This window comes from Papio anubis, unplaced genomic scaffold (assembly GCF_008728515.1).
Source record: "Papio anubis isolate 15944 unplaced genomic scaffold, Panubis1.0 scaffold574, whole genome shotgun sequence".
Taxonomy (NCBI): Eukaryota; Metazoa; Chordata; class Mammalia; order Primates; family Cercopithecidae; genus Papio; species Papio anubis.
In genome coordinates, this window is record NW_022165959.1 from 41,250 (window position 1) to 48,982 (window position 7,733).

Below are 7,733 nucleotides of genomic sequence, written 5' to 3' on the forward strand. Positions count from 1 at the left end.
CCTTACCTTGCCCAGCAGCCCACAATGCCCTGGAAGACCCCCACACCCAGTGGCTCTGACCCACTGTAGAGCAGCCAGGGCCCCGTTGCTCACACCCTCTGGCCTGAGGCTGACTGGCATTGTGGCTGGGTTTGGGGATTCAGGGTTGGGGAGTGGGCACCCACCCTCAGCAGCTCCCAATCCCACTCTGACCCCTTTTCAATCACTTCCTCCTCTTGTGGGCTCTACCCTGGGACCCTCCCAGCTCCTCACACCGGATGACTTTCTAAATATCCAAGAAATCACTTTTTTAAAAATACCAGCTTGAGGACTCAGGGTGCCTAAGAGCAGACCAAGAAGGCTATGGCCGGGCAGGGCTCTGCCTCCCAGATATCTGAGAAGGCAGAATCTGGGCCCAGAAGTTGTAATGGGACCAGGAAGGCTGGGGCTAGAAGCATCTGGGCCCGAGGCTCCGTGAGGGAGGAGGCAGGTTCCAGATCAGGGCATGCAGAGGCAGTGAGGCCAGGGGAGGAGGCGGGTGGACAGATGGAGGGCCTGCAGAAGGAAGGAGGTACTGACTGAGGTCTGGGATGACCATCTCTACCGAGGAGCCCTCTGCCTCCCCAGGATGTGCAGACCGTGGCTACAGTCCCACATGAGCCTGGGCGGGTACCGCCAGAAGAAGATGGCACCCACTCTCGTGGTCAGTGGATGCAGCCTGGTGGGAGGATCATCCCACTTCAGGGGCTGGGCAGCCTGAGTGGCCTAAGGGAGGTCATCTCTTCCAGCCTCCTGCCCTCCAACCCCGGGAACCCAGGTCTGAGCCCTGGGCCACCCAGGAGCCACCCTGGACCCCTGGGAATTCCTCCACCACCCTTGATCAAGTTTTGTAGAGGTCTGAGGACAAGAGTCAGTTGGGGATCAGGAGAGGGATGAAAGAGGTCACAGCTCTACCAAAGTCTTTTCCAGTCATCCCCATCTTCCAAGGCCTCTTCCCGACCCCTACTTCATCCCGCCACTTCATATCCTCATCAGCTGCCCTAGAGGTGCCCAGAAGTCAGGGCTGGTTTGTCCTCCAAAGCCTTGGTGGTGTAGTGCTGGCCCAGGATCTGTAGCCAAACTTCATACAGCACCAGCTCTGCCTTCTCTCTAGAGATGGGGGTAGAGGTGGCATCAGCCTGCTCTCCCTCTCCTGGAAGCCCTGGGGTGGGGCTGGCTGCCCAAGCTCTAATGCTCCATCCAGGGGTCAGCTGCTGCTGGTCTAAAAACAAGATTTCTTGCTGCCTGTTTTTGTGACCCATGAGCTAGAATGGCTTTACATGTTTAAATGGTTGAAAACATGGAAAGTAGGAGTGTGTATCTTGTGACATGAGAGTCATTGTTTACAAACTTCCGTCCATAAAGAAAGGTTTTCTGGGAGCGTGGCCATGCTCATTGTTGACATGTTGTCTAGGGCTGCTTTCTTGCTGCAGGGGGAGGGTTTGAGTATGTAGTGATGAGCTCAGTGGCCTGCAGAGCCTTAAGAGTTTCCATCCTGGCCCTTCACAGAAAAATGCTTGCTACTCCCTGCACTGATCCATCTAATGGAATGCAGCTGCTCCTCCGAGTTGATCCTAATAATAGGAAATGTTGCTGACCATTTAACAGATGCTGCTTTTATGTTTTATTTTATGCTTCTTTGGTGGAGACATGTAAGAAAATTAACTCCTGGGGAGGAGGTCATGGTGGGAATTGCTTGGCCATCAATGGGTGAAGCCTCTTTAAGAGGATGTGGGGAGCTCTACAGATCTGCTGAGGGTTGTGATGGGCCCTCTGTGCTGAGATGAAGAGGAACATAGCAATGTGAGGTGGGAACTGGCTTTCTGGGGAGCAGAAGAGATGGTGGTTTGGGTCTGTGTGGGCAGAGCCCAAGAGCCAATCTGTCTCTAGGGTGGGGCAGGGGAGAGTAGCTGTGTAGAAGTGGGTGCGAGGGCAGAGCCGAAGGGAGGGCACTGACCACTCTGGGAGGCGCGGTGGTGGGGGTGGGGCGGCACTGTGGGAGGACCAGTGCCTTCTGTGGCTTTGGGGTCCTTGGAGAGCAGCCTGTGGGCTGTGCATGCCTGGAGGACTGATTTGACCCAGCACTCTCCTAACTTGGTGTGGACCAGCTCTCCCTGTTAGGATGGCCGCGAACTTGCAGAAGTCATCTATCAGGGAGGCCCAAAGAGGGAGATATGGGTTTCTTGCAGCCCCCTGCACTGGAGCCAGAGCTGAGGGGTTTTGCCTCTGACTTGGTGGGACAGATCTTGTCATGCATGTGAGAACTCAGCGAGTGAGGTCCTGGGCAATCAGGGACGTGTGAGGACCCTCTCATCCCTCTGATCTTGACTAGCATTAGCCTATGTCCAGCTCCTTGCTGAAACTCTATGCCCCATTCCTCTCTGGCCCCAACTTGCATGGCCAGTATTGTCTGAAGAAAATTCTGCCCATTCTCTAGAAGGGAAACACCGAGGTTTAGGGGGAAGCCTGATATTTGAGACACACAGGATCACAGGCCCTGGTAACACAAAAAGTGGCTGGTGCACATGCCTATAATTTCAGCTACTAGGGGCACTGAGGCACAATAATTATGAACCCGAGCAAGAGGTTCGTGAATATGATCTCACCACTGCACTCAGCCTGTACGAGACCTCCACCTTGTCTCAAAAAATAGTTAAAACCCCTTTGTCCAGTGTAACCTTTTTCAAAATATATACTCAAGCGTGAAAGTCTAGAAATGTCACCAATGGTAATTTCAGGAAAAGAATTCTAAGGTGACTTGTTTTGGTTATCTGCATTTTTTTTCTTTTTATTTTTTTGGACATAGGGTCTTGCTCTGTCACCCAGGCTGGAGTGCAGTAGTGATCAGGATCCTGCAGCCTTGACCTCACAGGCTTAAGCCATGCTCCCACCTCAGTCTCCTGAGCAGCTGGGGTTACAGGCACATGCCACCACACCTGGCTAATTTTGGATTTTTGGATTTTGCAGAGATGGGGTTTGCGTGTTTGCTCAAGCTGGTCTTAGAGAGAGTGGTCACCCTCCGGCCTCCCAGGTGCTGGGATTACAAGTGTGAGCCATGTGCCAGGCTATTTTCTATAATGACCGTCCGTGACCATGGATTTCATGTGCCAATATTTTTCTAACAATAATATTTACAAAGCATACTAGGAAAAATATTCAGAGAAAAAGAAGAATACAAAATTGTAAAAATCATATATAACTAGTTTTTTTTTGTTGTTGTTGTTAAAGGAAGAAAGAAACAAAGTAGATTGTCCAGGAAGATAGTTACTTCCACTTTGTATTTCTCTGGTGAACTCATTAGGAACTCTAAAAAGTTCCAGGAGTAGAATCACGGGGTCAGAGTACCCCGGCTTTAACTTCTGGTTCAGAGAATCCTAACAACTCACATTGTCACCAGCAAGTTCTTTGACTACCTGAGCAAATCTCACCTTAAATCAATTCTCACCTGACATTAGCTGCTCAGCTTTCCGCTGATACGTTGATTCCAGGAGACTCCTTGAGTTCTGCGTGTTCAGCTGGCCTCCGGTGGCCCCATTATTATTTTCTGCCAGGTAAAGGTCAGTCACCTGCACACAGATCTCATCACTCACGATATGCTGCAGCTGGAATCAAACAAAAGCAAGCTGTTAGTGAACACACAAAACATTTCTCCATTATACAGTCAACTCAGAAAAGATTTTAATTTCTTTTGCTAGCAATTTTAGAAAATTAATCATACAAACCACTGTATCATTTTCTTGGAGAATAATCAAGCCAAGATTTTCAACCATCTCAGTGGTCCATTGTAAAATTTTCATATCTATTTAAAATCAAAACCAGAGAGAATTTAGGTTAACGTACTTTTGTTGTTGTTTTTTGAGACAGAGTCTCACTCAGTCACCAGGTTGGAGTGCAGTGGCTTGATCTTCACTCACTGCAACCTCTGAATCCTTGGTTCAAGTGATTCTCCTGCTTCAGCCTCCTGAGTAGCTGGAAATATGGGCACGCACCACCACCCTCAGCTAATTTTTGTATTTTTAGTAGAAACAGGGTTTCACCATGCTTGCCAGAATGGTCTCTATCTCCTGACCTTGTGATCTGCCTGCCTCGGCCTCCCAAAGTGCTGGAATTACAGATGTGAGCCACAGAGCCTGGCCTAAGGTACTGTTTATTTAAAATTCTAAGGATCTTTAAATAATTTTCCATGGATCATATTTTTATTACAGTTTAAAATCATTTATAATTTGCTTTCACACATGTTCTCCCTCATTTGATCCTCACAACTGCCCTGGGAAGCAAGTTGGAGACAGAGTAGGGGACTGTTAGGAGACAGATTTACACAATGCATAAGAAAGCTCACTGTGAGCCGGGTGAGGAAGGGAGCCTTGGAGAATCATGAATGCAGTATCTATGTCTATATCCCCAGCCCAACTACAACGCCTGAAATTCATTAGGTATTTAAGAAATAGCTGCTGAATTATTGCCTAGTGGTTCTCAGTTGAAGAAACACAATTGGGACTAACAGTCAAGCTTCCTGACTCCTAGCCCAATACTTTTACAAACACACCACCTATTTTTCTATATATGATAGAAAGTATAGTGCTTAAGTTGTACATAATGTTAACTCACTTTCAATACAGGTCAATAATGATTAACTGTCAGTAGCTTTTGTGACAAACTTAGTAAACTAGAAAGTTGAACCTTTCAGTGTTCCCATTCTCATGTCATATGCTATTTCTGTTTTGAAATAAAAATCCTTCCAAATGAAACTTTATCCATCAAAATGACAGAGAAGTGAAAATAGATACAAGAAGAAAGCAAAGCATTAATTTCAACATCGATTTGTCTATTTTGTTTTAAAAGTATAACCACCAAGCCATTCTATTTTTAGGAAGATACATTCTTTTTGAAGTGTTAGAAACCATGATGACTGTTCTTAACTTTATGTCCTAAATGACCAGTATGTGTATTAGTAGATAACTGGACACACTCAGAAGGGTGACTGAGTGTGGCAGAAAGGGCAGTATGTCCAGCAACTGCAGATGAATAAGTGACAATTAGTCCAGATAATGGATTCTGATACAACCATTCAACTATTGCTTATGAGTACTTGATAACACAGGGAAAAGCTTAAGATACAGTATTTTAGAGAGAAAAAAAGGAAAGATGGAAAAAAAAATAGATGGAAAGCATGACTTCAGTCATGCATAAAGATGCTTCCACTTTGTCCTTTTTGTTTGTTTGTTTGTTTGCTTTTGAGACAGGGTCTCTCTCTTTCTCCCAGGATGGAGTGCAGTGGCATCATGATCTCAGCTCATTGCAGCCTCTACTTCCTGGGCTCAAGCAATACTCCCATCTCAGCCTCCTAAGTACCTGGGACTACAGGTATGTGCCACCATGCCCAGCTAACTTTTTGTATTATTAGTAGAGATGGGGTTTTGCCATGTTACTCAGTCTGGTCTCAAACTCCTGAACTCAAGTGATCTGCCTGCTTCGGCCTCCTAAAGTGCTGGGATTATAGACATGAGCCACCACCTCTACTTTATACTTTCTTGTTGAAATAGACTCTATTACTGATGCCCCACCCACACCCTTTTTTTGGATATCTGGCTCCTCCTCGAGTCTCTGGAAAGGGCAGCACTACAAATCCAGGGACAACTAGGGAACTCCCACCCTCACTGCTAGGCAGATCAGATTCTCTCTCCTGCTCATTGGAAATGACACAGAGAGTTTTCAATAGGTTTTTTTGCAGAGGAGCATCTGTATGGAAAGGTCCAGTAACACTGGGACCAGGAGTACTTCCAGGGCAAGCCAAAGCCTCAGAGGCTGGAGGAGCCTGGAGCACATGCTGAATGTTCATCTGCAGAGCAGTGCACAAGCATGGAGCAGAAGTCCAGAGTGAAGGCATGCAGGAGAGGAAAATCACCTCCCAGCCCAGGTAGGCCTTCCATGGTGTGGTCATATTTTGAGTTTTGTACTTAGATGTCTATGAGGTTGCCTGTTGTATTCTTAATACAAATCCCCCTTAAGCCAGCCTAGAATAGGTTAAGATAAATGTAATGACTTGACTTGGCTGGAGTGCAGTGGCGTGATCACGGCTCACTGTAGCTTCAACTTCCTGGGCTCAGGTGATCCACTTCTGCCTCCCGAGTAGCTGGGACTACAGGCATGAGCCACCATGCCCAGCTAATTTTATGTATTTTTCTCATAAAAATATTTTTCAGAAGAAATCTTATATATAATACATTGAAAATCACTGATTGGTTTTTCTTCATCTTTTCTGTGAATGTGTAGGTGTTTGAGTCTCTTGTATTTATTCTTTTACACAGGATATGGGCTGTTTGAAAACTATTTCATTATTTTCATCATCATCATTCATTTCAGCCACTTCAGATTTTCATCTTTTTAAAAATGTTGATGTACAAACCGGTGTGGGGCCCTAGATATCCACTGTCTTCTCAGGAGTGTCAGGAGTACCTAAAACCTTTTTCTTCTTATGTAAAACTTGGCCTTTTGTAGACATCTGATGATTCATTTTTGAAATACCTTCCATTTTCTGTAAAATCAAAGAAGGAAAATAATAATCAATTCCTTTTTAAGCTAATTTCTTCCCAAGTAATCCTTTCCTTTTAAATCACTCCTCCATTCATAGCTTTTGTGTAAGTGCCAATTCTGATTATACATTTCACTGATGGATATGATGGCTGCTTAAATGGAATATTCCAGTCTTGAAAGAGTTCTTTCTGTACTTTTTCAGGTGACATAAAATGACTCTCCAAGAGTCTTTCACCAAACAGGTAGTTGTTCATTGTTTCAGCAACTATCTCGGCAAAATCCTCAGACTTAAACTCCACAAATGCATAGTGTTTGCTATTTCCCGGCTTTTTATTTCTGAATAGTCTGAACGTTGTAACAGTGCCTTGGAACTGGGAGAAATAGGAAAGGATCTGGGTTTCGTTCAGTAGGTTAGGTAGGTGGCGCACATAGACTACTCCAGAAGAAAGGTGTTCTTGTTTTTGTATTTTGTTTCATTTGTTTGTTTGTTTCTGAGATGGAGTTTCACTCTTGTTGCCCAGGCTGGAGTGCAATGGCATGATCTTGACTCACTGCACCCTCTACCTCCTGGATTCCAGTGATTCTCCTATCTCAGTCTCCTGAGTATCTGGGATTACAGGCATGCACCACCACACCCAGCTAATTTTTGTATTTTTAGTAGCGACAAGATTTCTCCCTGTTGGTCAGGCTGGTGTAGAACTCCTGGATTCAAGCAATCTGCCTGCCTTGGACTCCCAAGGTGCTGCAATTAGAGGCATGAGCCACTGCACCCAGCCCAGCCTTGACTTTGAAATATATGTTGTTCATCCAGTCAACAGTGAACTCTGGGGGAACACCAAAGATGAGGAGAATGAGAGAAGAGATACCTCCAATTAAAGGAGTTAAGAAGAGATGCTTGAACTCATGTTTTAAAAAGTCACTGCAGGTTGGGCACAGTGGCTCATGCCTGTAGACACAGCACTTTGGGAGGCTGAAGTGGGTGAACTGCTTGAGCCTAGAAGTTTGAGACCACCCTGGGCAACATGGCAAAACCCCATCTGTACACGAAATAAAATAAATTAGCCGAACGCGGTGGCGCCTGTGGTCCCAGCTACTTGGGAGGCTAAGGTGGGAGGTGGAGGCTGCAGTGAGCTGAGATCCACCACTCCACTGCAGCCTGCATGACAGAGTGACACCCTGTC

The 7,733-nt window shown here is 45.9% G+C and overlaps 1 long non-coding RNA gene and 1 pseudogene across 2 annotated transcripts; one reads left to right on the forward strand and one right to left on the reverse strand.

Annotated features, from left to right (window-relative positions):
- The first annotated feature begins 5,340 nt into the window (after nucleotides 1-5,340).
- LOC116273346 lies at nucleotides 5,341-5,938 on the forward strand. Of its 2 annotated transcripts, none has more exons than XR_004181713.1 (2): nucleotides 5,341-5,382; nucleotides 5,738-5,938. It is a non-coding gene; the product is annotated as an uncharacterized LOC116273346 (long non-coding RNA). The 2 variants fall into 2 exon arrangements; XR_004181714.1 differs by having other exon boundaries at nucleotides 5,750-5,938.
- A 312-nt stretch (nucleotides 5,939-6,250) lies between these two features.
- On the reverse strand, nucleotides 6,251-7,094 carry LOC110742487 (annotated as a pseudogene).
- Nucleotides 7,095-7,733: the final 639 nt, after the last annotated feature.